The following is a 15,160-nucleotide window of genomic DNA, read 5'->3' on the forward strand; positions in this document are numbered from 1 at the left end:
GTGCCAGCTTTTTCAAAAGTAATTAAACAAAATCCAAGTGCTTATAGAAAATGGTTCTATAATGTTGATTTCTAACTGGATATGTTCTAACCTTGGTTTCTACTTGTATTTTTTTTTAATGTTATTCCTTTCAAAAATAGACGTTTTCCAACTCACGATTGATGGGCTGAAACAGAAAGCAGGGAAATGGAACCATTTTTTTGAAATAATACAATTTTTTTCTGAAGATCTTTTTATTACTTTCATTATGTTATAGTTCAGTCACTGCCCCACTCCCTGTCTACTCTCCCACAGTTCCTCATCCCATTCCTCCTCCCTTTATCTCCAAGAGGATGTCCCCACCCCTGCCAGGCCTCCCCACTTTGTGCGGCCTCAAGTCTCTCCATGATTAGGAGTGTTTTCTTCAAGGTTCCTGACACATATACAGGACGTGAATATTTTGAGGAGACAGTGTGCCTTTCAATTTGTCTATGAGACTCCTGAAAAAAAAAGTATTCCAAGCACTCAGAATCCTCTTAAGGATCTCATGAGGGGAGATGAGAAAGTCTAAAGCCTGGCATAGCCAGAGTGGGAGCTTCTCTAATAAAGACATACTGTTAGACCACCTGTAGGAGAGACAATAATGAAGCATGCATGGATGAGCATCACAGTGTCCTGGCAATGGCTGGTTTGAAAGTCATGACTCCTGTACTCAACATTTCACATTAGGACCCCAAAGATGGACTTGAAGGATGTCACTGGATTTCTTTGTTAGGTCTTCACAATATGACCACATTGAGTAAATTGCTCTTTTTTTCTTTTCATCATCAACAATGGCAACGAAAATTGTTATTATAGAAATGTGATAAACTGGAAGAAAGTAAGATAGTAAAGGAAACCAAGAGAAAGTCCCAAAAGCTACCAGCAGGATTCCTAGACTTCATGCCAGTCCTTGCCTCTCAGAGATGGTTCGATTCTTACATGCATGAGTTATGTGATTGTTGTCAGATAAAGACAAAAACTGTTTTTTTATATATGTAATCTAATTTTGTATTCAATATCAGTCTTCATGTGTCAGTATAAAGAGGCCCATTTCAATCTGGAAAGAACATACTCACCAAACATACACATGCAAGCTACTGCCATGTCATTATTCAGGAAGGCTCAAAAATGTTGGTTAGTAATATGGTTTTTAAAAGTACCTATTTTTTGATTGGTGGCTTAGTCTCTTGGAGCTCCCAGAAGACTGAGAGCAGAGGCAAGATTTGGCCTGTAAATATAAAATAATTTTTTTTTTAAAAAAAAGAACAAAGAAATGATATATTTTTCATAGATATAAGAGTTTTAAATTATCTTTCATTAAATAGAATATGAAATGAAAACAACCATTTCTGATCCTCAAATGAACAATTCATGATTATTCAGAAGCCTTCAGAGATACACCAGTCACAGTTGACATTTGAAAGATAACATTATAGTTAACGTTGCAATGAATCTGGGACTAAAATTAGGAAAGTCAAGATCAAAAACATTTAAATCAATCAGAGCACATCGAGGTTTTGGTCGGCTCCTTTACATGCTACTTAAAACAATGCACAAAGGTTAACATAACACACGTTAAAAATTCTAGAACTTTTTGAATACTTGATGCTTTAAAAAAAACCAAGCAAACAATCAAATAAATAAATAAATAAAAACCTAAAAGACCAGCACAAATAGGAATGCAAATGCAATGGCAGCCTCTTACAAAACAAGTTCTTTATGAATGAGGACAAAACATGCTTTCATTTCCTGAGTGCAATATGTAGAGTTAAACAATAGTATTCTTTAATACTATTATCATTAATATTTTTACTGTTATTAATATTAGTAATATTATTAATAGTATTACTATTATCAATAGTATTTTTTAAATACAATTTTCTAATAATCACACAACTATCTATATAATATTATAATATTTGGTTTCCTATATAGTTTCTCATTTCTATTATAGTGAAAACTTTTCTTTTAATTCTGACATGGTTTAGTAACCTTGAAACATATGCTGCAATGAAGAAGTAAAACATCCAAATAGGAAAGCAAGGAGTTAAATTATTCCTAGTTAGAAGACACCACTAGAAAAGTCTTACACTGATAAATAGTGTCAATATAGTAGCAGAAAATACAATCAACATCCAAAAATCAATAGCCATCCCATAAAATAAGAAGCTTGACGAGAAATGTCAAAAAAAAAAACAAAAAAAAAAAAACTCATCCACAAAAGCTATAAAACTAACAAAATACTTAGGAATAAACCTTACCAAGGAGATCAAACAGGTGTGTGCTACTTAAAAATTGAGACGATAAATAAAGAAGACACAGGGAGAGGAAAATATCTCCCTTGTTTATGGATTAACAAAACTCGCTTTGTAAAAATAGGTATAATTTAAAAGTAATCTGCAGATTTATGACATCGCCTACCAAAATTTCAACTGCATTCTTCTCACAACTAGAAAACAAGGGATTCATATAGACCTACAAATAACCACAAATGGTTTAAACAGTCTTAAGCTGAAATGGAAACTCAGGAACATCATGACACCTCACTGAAAACTACACTACAGAGCCATTGTAATAAAAACTGTATGTTACCAGCACAAAAAAAGCTCACAGGGGAACCAAATAGAATGTCTAGAAATAAGTCCACATAGTTATGCACAATCAATTACCATACAAAAACAAGCAAACAAAAACCTTACAGTGGGGGAAAAACAGCTTCCTTTACAAAGGATGCTGAAAACCTGCATTTTTACATGCAGAGGACTGAAACTAGGTCATATTTTCCTTGCCATGAATAAAGATGAATGGAAAATCAATAAGAGATCTTAAGGTAAGAACTGAATCTTTAAAATTGCTAGAGGAAAACATTGATGAAACACTTGCAAAGGTAAGCATGGGTATGGGAAACCTTTTAACCTCAATAATGCCGATTACCATGCATGCTGTTCTAGAATGTTAAAGTCTGAAGTCACTTTTTATTTTTCTCCTCCTTTATTTTAGATTCACTCTAGTGAGCCACTTCCGGATTGGTACTGTAGTAAAACAGAACATTGTTTCTCTGTGTTCTGCAGAGCTATAGACCTGTTAGAAACAAAACTGCCTCTATCAGACCGCTGGGATTCTAAATTTGTACTGATGAACTCTTGCTCCATGAGACCCAGGAAGTGTTGTAACTGCGTGAACAAAATCGAAAGTATGAGAAACAAGCAGTGGAGGCATCTTAGCTGTGGGTGAGCATATGCTGACAAAGGATGAGAGCACTATTACCAAATAAGGCTGGGCTTACATAGGGCAGCCTTCAGCAATTTCCCTATCAGCAGAGATTTCACTGTAAAAGCTAGAAGTTGCCACAGACCTTGTGTTTATGACCGCTCATGTGCTTCTTTTTTTTTTTTTTTTTTTTTTTTTTCTTATCTTTCAACTTGACACAAGCTGGAATTAACTGGGAAGAGGAAGCCTTAATCCAGGGATTGCCTTTATCAGATTGTCTGTAGGCAAGTCCTTGGAACTTTTTTTTTTTGATTACTGATGGATATCAGAGGGTCCAAGCCACCAGAGGCAGTGCCACCCAATGAGCAGGTTATCCTGGACAGTACAAAAAGATAGCTGAGCAAGCTGGAAAGAGCTAGGCAGTAAGAAGCACTCTTCCATGCTGTTTCTTCACTTTCTGCCTTCAGGCTTCAGCCTTGAGTTCATTCCCTGCTTTCCTGCATGTGCGCTGAAATAAACCCGTTTTCCAGATTTCTTTTGACCATGGTCTTTATCTCAGCAATAGAAACAAATTGGCAGGTTTTGGATGAATTTATTTTTCTTCATTAGATCACACCTTCTGAGAAACAAAATATACTAGAACTGAGCTTTGCAGGGAAAAGGTGGAGGAGCAGTCTGGTGAGAGACTCAACTCATTATTTTCTTGCATTCTCCAAGATTTAGCTTTGTAACTTTGCCTAGCCTTGGAAGATCCGCAATGTGTTAAAAAAAAAAAAAAAACACTTTTAAAAATATCTTGTTTAGCTTCCTAGTTGTTCTTGGTGGGAGGATTAGTCCTAATTACCTACTGTGCCATTAACTAGAACCAACCTCCCATTATACTTAAGTGTAATTTGTGTTCTTGAGGCAAAATACTAAGTTTTCTCTATATAGTAATGATTCAAAGTTCTTATTATAGTAAATGCAATGAAAATGTGAATCAATTCAGGCAAAAGTATTATGAAAATATTACATATTTAAGCTAGTCAAATATAGCAAAGGCACTAAAAAGTATAATAATTAAAGTATTGAACATACAGATGGGAAGTGATCTATATTGAACAACCATGTGTACCCTCTTGTGTTTCTAGGACTGAAGGCCCATCCTCACATTATGCTGTCCTCATTGTTTCAATATCTGACTCCATAAGAACTTCCACAAGAACTGAGTCCTGATTAGTTTCCACATGGAAACCTCAGCGGGATTCTCTGCTTCTAAAGTCTTAGAGACTTTTTCTCTTTCACTCAGTATTCTTTTTAGAGCCCAACATATCTCAGGACTTTTGCTAAATGTTGGTTGTGTTGTTCCTTATCTCTGTGAGTTTGTCGCTGTCTTATAATGCAGAAGTATAAGCAAATACATCAGCTATTTGAGAAGTAATAGAACCATGGAGAAGACACTAGTGGTACACAATGATACTGCTTGATGGATTCTTCCTGGAATGGGAAGGTGTACCTCTCTCATGTGGGACCTATGTACTAATAAACTAATTTTCCAGGCATACTGGAAGGAAGGTAAAAGAGAGTACCGTGAGAATCAGAGAATTAGGGAGAGGAAGCAATGTGACTTACAGAGCCTGGAGGCATAGTAACTTGCAAGAAGCCCTCATCACTGATGTAAGAATTATGAGGAAGGAGACAGAATTCTCAAGTCACAAAAGAAAATCAACTCTGACTATATTCTAAGATCAGTAGAACCTTGTGAAGTGAAGAATTTCTGTATTTATGCTTGTATTTATCTAATGACATAGTGAACTAAGATGAGGATGTGGCCACCAGACTGAGGACCAGAACCTACACAAAGGGAGAATGGGCAAGGAACCACTTAGGGCTTGTTTCCATTGGAGTCACATCTTTGGTTGGTGATGCAAAACCAATAACTTCATGACCTTCACACGTGACCTTCTTCCTTAGACCTGCATTTTGAGATAGACATGGTAGGACAAGAATTGGATTCCTATATTGATTATGCCAACTTGTATTTTATGGAGTACATTTTTACATGTGCTTATATCAGTTTTTCCTAAAAATGTCTTAAATTATTAATGAGATTTATTTTTCTAAGAAAACACAATATAATTTACTAGATGATAATTTTTCAAAAAAATTTTTATTGGTTATTTTATTTATTTATATTTCAAATGTCATCCCCTTCCCAGTTTCCCCTCTGTAAACCCCTTATCCCATCTCACCCTCCCCTCTGTTTCTATGAGGGTGCTCCCTCACCCACCTCCCCACTCCCACCTCACCACCCTAGCATTCTTCTATGCTGGGCATCAAGCCTTCACAGGACCAAATGCCTCCTCTCCCATTAATGCCAGATAAGGCCATCCTCTGCTACATATGCAGCTAGAGCCATGGGTCCCTCCATGTGTATTCTTTGGTTGGAGGTTTAGTCTCTAGCAACTCTGGGGCAGGAGGGTAAAGTTGTTTGATATTGTTGTTCTTGCTATGGGGTTGTAAACCCCTTCAGCTCTTCCAGTTCTTACCTTATCTCCTCCATTGGGCTCCCCAAGCTCAGTCAATTGGTTGGCTGCAAGCATTTGAATCTCTATTGGTCAGGCTCTGGCAGAGCCTCTGGGAGACAGCTATACCAGGCTCCTGTCAGCAAGCATTTCTTAGCATTATCAGTAGTGTCTGGGTTTTGTGGTTGCATATAAGATGGATCCCCAGGTGGGACAGTCTCTGGATGGCCTTTCCTTTAGTTTCTGCTCCACTCTTTGTCCCTGTATTTCCTTTTGACAGAAGCAATTCTGAGTTAATAGTTTTGAGATGGGTAGGTGCCCCTATCCCTCAACTGGGGCCCTGCCTAACCTCTGCATATGGTCTCTATAGGTTCCCTCTCCTGTTTGTTGGTATTTCAGCTAATCTCATCCCTGTTGGATCCTGAGAGCCTCTCTCTTTCCTGGCATCTGGGACTTTCTGGTGGCTATCCCCAGTTCCCCATCTCCTATTGCTACACACTTCTGTTCAATTTCCTGACCTCTGTACATCTCTGTTTTCTCCCATACCTGATTCTGGCCCTCTTTTCCCCCTTCCCCCTCCTCTGTTCCTCCCAAGTTCCTCCCACCCTCTACCTTCTTTGATTATTTTGTTCCCCTTTCTAAGTAGTAGTGAAGTGTCCACACTTTGGTCTTCCTTCTTCATGAGCTTCATATGGTAAAGTAGAGAGCACACTTGGAGTCAACTTGATTTTATATGCTTGTGAAAATAACTAGAAAATACCACAACTAATGGTATACTATGCACATCTAAAATTCGGGATTGGCAGATTAATATGATAATTTATAAAACTCATTTTGTTAAATTTTTTATAATAGCAAAAAGTATGACCCTAGTTTGTTGGATATAATTTTATTTCATTATTTGCATGATAATTATAAATTAACTAGGGAACATATTGTACAGCAGAAAAAATAAAATGGTAAGAATTTGTTATTACATTATTATAATGGAAAAACTTCTTTTTCCTCATTATTCAATTCTCAATCTCTACCACATACATTTAAACTAAGTATTAATAATTTTGGTACAGTAATAAATATAAAACATAATTTCTCATGTGATACATAATTTAAATTCTCAATATTAAATAGCTTGGCTTCTTCCTTTTCTTCATGAATAAGTTTAAAAGTGGTGTGAAATTCTAGTTAAAATCATCCTTGATTTGATTCATTTCAGTGGCAATAGACACCTGAGAAATAGGCAAAAGCTTGAGTTTGCTGATCCTAACTTTTACTACTGGAAATAAGTTTAGTTTTTTTTATTATTATATTTAGTGACATAAAGTCATCAAAATATTTGTGTTAAAAATGTCAAAGTAATATCTGATAAAAACTTGAGCAAATACATTAGGATTAGCAAAGTTTAAAAATCCATACCAGAATGCATACTTAAGCATGGTCCATTGACAACCACGAAAAAGGTATTTTCTTTCATTGCCATTCATTGATTCTTAGGAGTCCTAAATATTTTATGAAATTTCAGCTAAAAGAGAGGGGGAAGGGTAGATGTGGGATGGAGGTGGTAGTACATGGGTAACCGGAAAGTGGGATATCATGGGATGGAGGTTTGTGGAGGGAGTAACCGGGTTATCATTTGAGATATAAATGAATGGAATGATTAATAAAAATTTAAAAAAAAACATAGAACAAAACATTAAAAAAAGATCACAAACAGTAGAACCACAGTTCTATTAGGTATGTCAAACAGCTAGAGACACATGATTTTATGAATTCAGCTGCTTCTAAGAAAGAGGAGAAACAACTGATCGTAAAGATTCGGGGACAATAATAGAATAAAGTCACATTACACAGGGAAACAAAACTAATTAACCAACAATAGGGACAGAAACTGTCAGAAAGACCAAGTCTGTTCTGCAAAAACAGTTCAGCATTGGTGTAAAATGTTTTAAAAAGGTGGGAGGACAGACAAATAAAATAAACAAATAAATGAAACTCTCTGTCTGACAGATACCAAGTAGCAGGTACAACAAACAACAACAACAACAACAACAACAACAACAGAGAGAGAGAGAGAGAGAGAGAGAGAGAGAGAGAGAGAGAGAGAGAGAGAATTAAGAAGAGAATTTACCAAACATCCTATTCCTCCAAATTAGAAATTTTATTTCTTCATAATACTCCCTCACTCTCTTTCTGTCCCTTTCTGTCCAAGTCCCTCTCTTTCTGTGTCTTGAAGACAAATATTAGTAGATTCTCTGTCTTAGACCAACTCTGTGAACACTGAATGCTTCATCAGCATGAGCAATCACTATTAGGGGTAGCATTCCCTGGTTTGGATTCTGAGCTGTCAGTAAAGAAGGGGAGCTGAGTTGCAAGCATCCATTCCTCTTTTGCTCTCTGTTTCTTTACTCTGGGAGAAACATGGCTATCTCCTGATGCTGTGATTTCCCCCACAATCATGGACTATAACCCTGAATGCTGAGTTTAAAAAAACCCTCTGTCTTTTAGGTTGACTTTGTCAGGTTATTTTATCACAGCAACCAATGAAAGACTAAGGTATCTGCCTTGTGACAAAAATGATGGTAAGGATTAGAATACAGTGATTGTTCATTGTATTCTTACAGTTAATACCTATTAATAATTTAATAAAATGAAACAGAAAGTTTGATAAACTGACAATATTTTATTGTGATGACCTGGACTGCTTTTATTAATGATTTATCCATGGTTACATAGATGACTCTGGTTAGTAGTTGTGGGTCACAAAACAAAGAGACCTGAATGTGCGAGGGGTACCTGTAGGAGGGGTTTGACAAAGGTGTAACAGATATCAGAGAAGGAGGTGAGAAAAATCAAAAAGGACTGTATATGTATATGAAGTTGACAATGAACAAACTCAACAGAAATTATGCACAAAAACTCATCCTGAGTGAGATATTGAAGATCCAGGAAAACAAACCTGGTATGTATTCACTCAAATTTTACCAGTCAGTTGTTGGCAGGCAGGGCCAATTATAGATCAGAGGTTTTGTGTCTGAGTTGATGTCTCAGTCCTACCACTGGAAGCCTTGCCAACTTACAGAGGCTCTATATCTTCCATTACTGGGTGTGTCCCTGCTAGAGTCACCCCAGGGACTTTAAGGGATACCAGCTGTTAAGAAAGAGATAATCATGCTACAATCCACAGATTTAGAGAGGCTAAGTATTAAGGAGAGCTCAAGGTGCGGGTATATGGCTCTCCCAGAAAAGGGGAAATAGAATGCACTTCACAAGTAGACTGGAAACTAGTAGGAATGGGGACAGGAGGGATACAGGTGTGGAAGGGAGAGTACTGGAAAAAAACAACTGGGATTGGGCATTTTGGGGTGATGTGAAAACCTAGTGCAGTGGAGACTCACTGGAATTTATAAAGTTGACCCTAGCATGGATTCCTAGTAATGGGAGATACAGATCCTGAACCTCCCATATTCTGTAACCTGGTAAGGCTTCTAGTGTTAAGACTGGGACATCAGCCCAGTCAAAAAACCTTGGACCTAAAATTGTCCCTTCCTACCTTGGACCTAAAATTGTCCCTTCCTGCCAAATATGCTGGAGTAATGTTGACACAGAACTTGTAGGAATAGCCAACAATTGATTGTTCCAACTTATGGCCCATTCCACCAATGGAAGCTTACACCTGATGGCACCTAGAGGGCAAGGAACCAGAGCCTAGATAGCCCTGAGATCCAGGATAAAACTAAACATTACTGTAAAAAAAAAATCACTGAAAGAATTTCTTATGGTATTTTGCTATACTCATAGATTGGCTTACTCTTCATAGAAAGGCTTCATCCAGCAATTGATGAAAACAAATCCAGAGGCCCACATTAGAGACCAAAAATTAGGCAGAACTAGAGGAAGTGGGGTGGGGGGAGGATTGAAGGACCCAGAGGGGTCGAGGACACAAGAAGAACATGCCCACTGAATCGACTTAGCTGGGCTCAAAGGAACACACACAAACTGAAGCCATAGGAACCTGTAGGGGCTGAACTAGGTTGTGTTTGTACATGCTATTGTGTGTAGCTTGGTGTTCTTGTGAAATTCCTAACAGTATGAGTGTCTCTAACTCTTATGCCTGCTCTTGGGACCCCTGTTTTTCCTTTGGGTTGCTCTCTCCAGCTTTAAAATGAGAATGTTTTTGGTCTTATCGTAACTTGATATGCTGTGTTTGGTTGATATTCCCTTGAAGGCCTGTCCTTTTTTTGATGGAAAAGGAAGAGCAGTGGATCTAGGTGAGAGGGCAGGTGGAGGGGAGGGACCAGGAAATATGGATGGAGCGAAGCTGTGGTCAGGATGTAATATATGGGAGAAGGATGAATAAAATAAAATAAAATAAAATAAAATAAAATAAAATAAAATAAAATAAAATAAAAAAATAAATCTAAGAAATCTTTAGAAGCCTCTAGGTAGAAGGTGAGAGACTAAGCAGACTCATACTATAACAGAGTAATGCTCTCTTGCTTCCACATGGGGGCACACTAGAACTCAGAAATAGTTTTTCTGCACTTGACCAAATTTCATTGTTGCTTTGGAACAGAGAAAGTGTAGATACCAGTGGTGGTGGTTGTTTGAATGTGTTCTATGTACAAAAGACAAATTAGCACTTCTCAAACTTGAAGAAATGCTATCATTTGAAAACCTGGTGTATCTCACTTGTCTGTCTTCTTCTAACTCCAGAGTTGTGTTCAGTTTTTCTTTCTTCTGTTTGTTCTTCTATTATTCATGGAACTTAGAATGGTAGCTTATAGGTTTATGTTAACATAAAAACTTGTATTTTCTGATAATCTGCATGGTTTTTCTTAGAATAAAGTTTTGAGGATAATTGTGAAATTTGAGTACTTTTGTGGCAAACAAAGAATTCTAAAACACTGAATTGGATTAAGCATAAAAGGCACATTATTTTTAGACTAACAAAATTGTGTCTTGTTTCTATAAAAAGAAATGTTGCTTTTGTTGAAAGTGTTTATGCACAAATTTTGCTATTATTTGGAACAAATTATGATGTAGCTTCCTGGTAAAAAAAAATTTCATCATCATTACACTAGTTACTGAAAGACACCGGACTGTTTTATTTTATCTTTGATTGGAAAATATCAGTGTTATGAAAGCTTTTTATTGGATAATTGGTATGTAATTAGTGCCACTGAACAATTTGTTCTGCTTTGTAGGTAATATTTTCAAAGAAGATTTCATTTTGTCACTTTTATTGCTGTCTCTCTGTCTGTCTCTCTCTCTCTCTCTCTCTCTCTCTCTCTCTGTGTGTGTGTGTGTGTGCTGTGTGCTGTGTGGGACTGTTTGGAAATTTATTACTGTCCTAGAGGATGCAACTCATTTCTGCCTTCTACAGGCAACTGTACTAACTGGTGGTTGTGAACTGTCTGACAGCAGATCTGACAGCAGACTCCTCTGGAAGAGCAGTAAACATCCTGAACCATTGTGCCATCTCTCTAGCCCCAATGAAGGCATAAGATCTTACACGGATTAGAGCCACAAATGGTTCTGAGCAGCCTGATATGATGCTGAGAACCAAACTTGGGTCCTCTATCAGATCAACGACTGCATTCCATCTCTGAGCTCCCCCTGTGCCTACTCATTTGCGTGTAAATAAACATAAACATGTGTTTTATTTCCTAGAAATATTTTAACTCTTTATTACCCTTTTTCGTGGACTTAAAGGAGAGAAAATTTTAAAAAATGAAAGAATAATTGTCTTAACTAAGTCCTTTACATGTCTTCCTCAGAGTATAAAGTGAATTATAGAAGAAATGGATAATGTTTTAAACATGTTCACCAGGAACTAATGAGTAAATCAGGATTCTAATTCTGGAACTTCATTATTTTGTGTGTCATCTGTTAAGATAATGAGATAATTTCTTAAGGAAAGTTAACTATTCTAATCTGTTAAAATTTATTTCCCTTCTTCTGTCAGTCTCTTCCATATTTATTCTAAGCATTAATAACTCTGCCCAAGCTATGCTTGACACTCTTGAACTTTACACAGAGATGGAGAATGTTCCTTTGGGTTTCTTAACAGAGATGATACCTCAAAATGAATTTAGTTTTTGATAGTTATCATATTCTTTCAGAATCAAATATGGTAAAGAGGTTTTATGGGTTGCTTCATGTCATCCTTTACATCACTATTTAGCCCACACCATTCTTAGTGCACCATTCTCTATTGTTTCTTGTACCATGATTTATAGAGTCATGCAAAAAAGTGGCTTTAAATTTTCATCTAAAATCTTTACTTCTAAATACTTTGATGTTAAACATCAATATCCTGAAACAGATATTTCCTATAGTTTACCAAAACATTTTAAGTATATTCAGATGAATCCAGCATTCTTTATATTAATGCAATTCATCTATCTCCCCTGAAGACTACTTATTGGCCTGTATTCATCTGTGGTTGCTACATGGATTTCTGTTGTTAACATGGCTGCTCCAATCCATCACCATCCTGAATTTTTTCCAGCTTTTCAATATCTCCTTTTCCATTTATTAATGTGGAGGGTTTCTATTCTTATTCTCGAGAATGATCACATGGGAAGTCAGTCTTGAATGTGTTATGTACCTGAAAATGTCACTATAAAGTCTTTGAGTAGGTGTGTGCAGCCCCTCTCTGCTTCTGTTTTTGTCTGTCCCTCTCTCCCTTCCTCCACTCTCCCTCCCTCTTTCCCTTTTTTCCTTGTTTCAGGTTATAAAACTTTCTCTAGAGAACCATTTCTTCCATTTTTATAGGCACTTTGGGTTAGATCTGTTTTTCTTCCATTTTTATGGACATTTTTTATGGGCTCTGTGAAACTAAAATTTCATGTTCTCTGGTTCTTGGATAAAATCCTGAAACTCTTTTGATGACTTCATGTTCTCTGTATTTTTTTCCTTCTCCCCTGTTCTTTATTTCTGGCACAACTGCGAAGGATTTTTCTGGATTTGTTCTCTCATTATCTTCTTTTTATCTCATCAGTCTTGGCTCTACTTTCTGAAAGTTTTCTTCAACTTTATTCTTCAATATCCTGATGAATATTTTCCCCATGCCATCATATTTTCTCTCCTCTATCTTTTTTATTTTATTCCCTCACCTGCTTTTTATATGTTTTCTTTCATAAAAATAAAGATGTATTTTCCTTCATTTCTCTTAGGATATCAATGTTAATTTCTTTATTTTCTTTTTAAAAATTAAGGCAGACAGAAACCATGAATCTGAAAGAAAGCAAAGGAGGGGTATATGGGAAGGGTTGGAGGAGGAGAGGTAAAAATGACGTTTTTATTTTCATTAAAATGTTCCTTCAGAGTAGTATACACAGATATTAGTCATTTCTTTTAATTATTTCTGTTATATTTTTCATATCTCTCATATATATAAGAAATGATATATGTAATGTTTTAATAAAGTGATAAAATAGAGTAATATATAAAAACAATGCATATATTTCATTTTCCATATTTCAACATGTGAATATTTTCATGCACACAGTCACTAAGTTATTAGTTGTGTATATATATATATATATATATATATATGTATATAAGTATATATATATGTATATAAAATTTAGCATCATATATATATATGGCAACATAATTTTATGATGATTATATAACATACTCAAATATTATTTGTGCATGTGATAGCTAATGGCATGTAGAATCTAATTGCATGATACAGATACACAGGATTTTTATCTGTACAGCACACACAGGAGGCTGCTCTGACCTGTAACATCTCTATAAATTCTCACATCTCTGTCAACACTGACTAGGGCCTCTCAGAGGCCTTTCATTCAGTTACCTTAACTGCATCACACAGCACCTATGTCACGTCTACCTAATACCCACCAGGTGTTCTCAGATTCCATCCTAGTTTACCTTGGTAAAATATAAAAAACATGGAAAGAAAGAAACTTAGAGTGGGTGGGTTATAAGCTTTTAAGAACAACTAATTTCACTTATTTGGAACATTTTATTATCAGTGAAGTTTAGAACTAAAAAGATTTTTTTATTACTTACTACTTATCAGCCACATGATATTGAACAATACTTTAACCTCTAAGACCCTCCCCTTTTAATAATCTAGCAAATAATATCTAATCTATAAAGCTGTCATAAAAATTGCTAATGAACTTAAATGAAAACTATACTGTCCATGCAAATATCATGCTAATTTTTATGATTAAAGAAAAATGAAATATAAATATGAAACTGAATGGATGCAAAGAATAAATATGAAACAGAGGCACTCTTTCTTCAGTACACAGACTTAATTATGTATTGAAATATACATACTTAACTGTGCCCATCTGATAGATCAAAGTTATTATTAGAAAACTCGTAGTTATTTGGGGAGATGGTCTGGTGGTATTGGGAATCTACATAAACAGGACAGTGAGGGTTTTCCACACTCAGTGTGTGCTTGTTTATTTCCTTCTCTTCTTGTGTTATATTCTATTTGTTTGTGAGTGGCATCCTTCAGTTCAGAGTATCATTATTACTTTGTTGTTGAGTTTCTATTCTTTTAGAAAGTCACAGAAGTTAGCTCATTACAGGCAGCAGAGCATTTATTAATGGAATACAATTGAGTTGTATACAGATTTATTCAGAAGTTATACTTAAGGCCTGGGAAATATTGGAGAGCTATACAGTCATTTGCTCCAGTCACCCTGTCTTAATCTGTTTTTCTGCACACTTCTGACTTTATAATACCATCATTTTTCAAAACACTCAATATCCCTATTATTTGCATTTTCTCATTCTAGATGGACGACTGTGAAGCTGTTCATTATTTTAAAAACAAGGGAAGGCAAAACAAATTAACAAATCTAATACCACTAACAAGGACCAGTGATGCTGACCAGATTCCTTTTACTTCAAGTGGTCAGCTTGGTCCTTAAGCTAATTAGCTGCTTTATCTTTCCCATGATGCTTGTTGTTGCTTAGATAGATATTGTCTCTAACATGAAATGACTTAAGTATAACACTGTTAAACTTTTGTTGTAGTTGTTAAAGAGATTCACTGAAGTCAAAAATGTGGAAAAAGAAGCCACAGGCCTTAGCTAAGTAGAGTCCAATAACAGACAAGAAAGGGATAAGGTAGATGCCTGCAGGTTCAGGTCAGTATGCTAAACAGTGAGACATGTGGGTGTAGATGGGGGACACTCAATGAATACAGAGATATGGGGGGCATTACAGGTGGCTACTGGAGTGACATCAGATCTGGAGACATCATCCTTTTACACTCAGGTGTTTTATTCATTGTATCTTCAAGGAACAAAGTGTCAGTGGGTATCAGTAATATTTGTAATGCTAGCTACATGTCAGCCATCAGTAAAGAGAAAAACGAGTGTCTAATGCTACTGGGAATGAATGGGGAGGCAAGTTGGTACATTTGA

Source organism: Arvicanthis niloticus, chromosome 7 (genome assembly GCF_011762505.2).
Source record: "Arvicanthis niloticus isolate mArvNil1 chromosome 7, mArvNil1.pat.X, whole genome shotgun sequence".
NCBI classification, from domain to species: Eukaryota; Metazoa; Chordata; class Mammalia; order Rodentia; family Muridae; genus Arvicanthis; species Arvicanthis niloticus.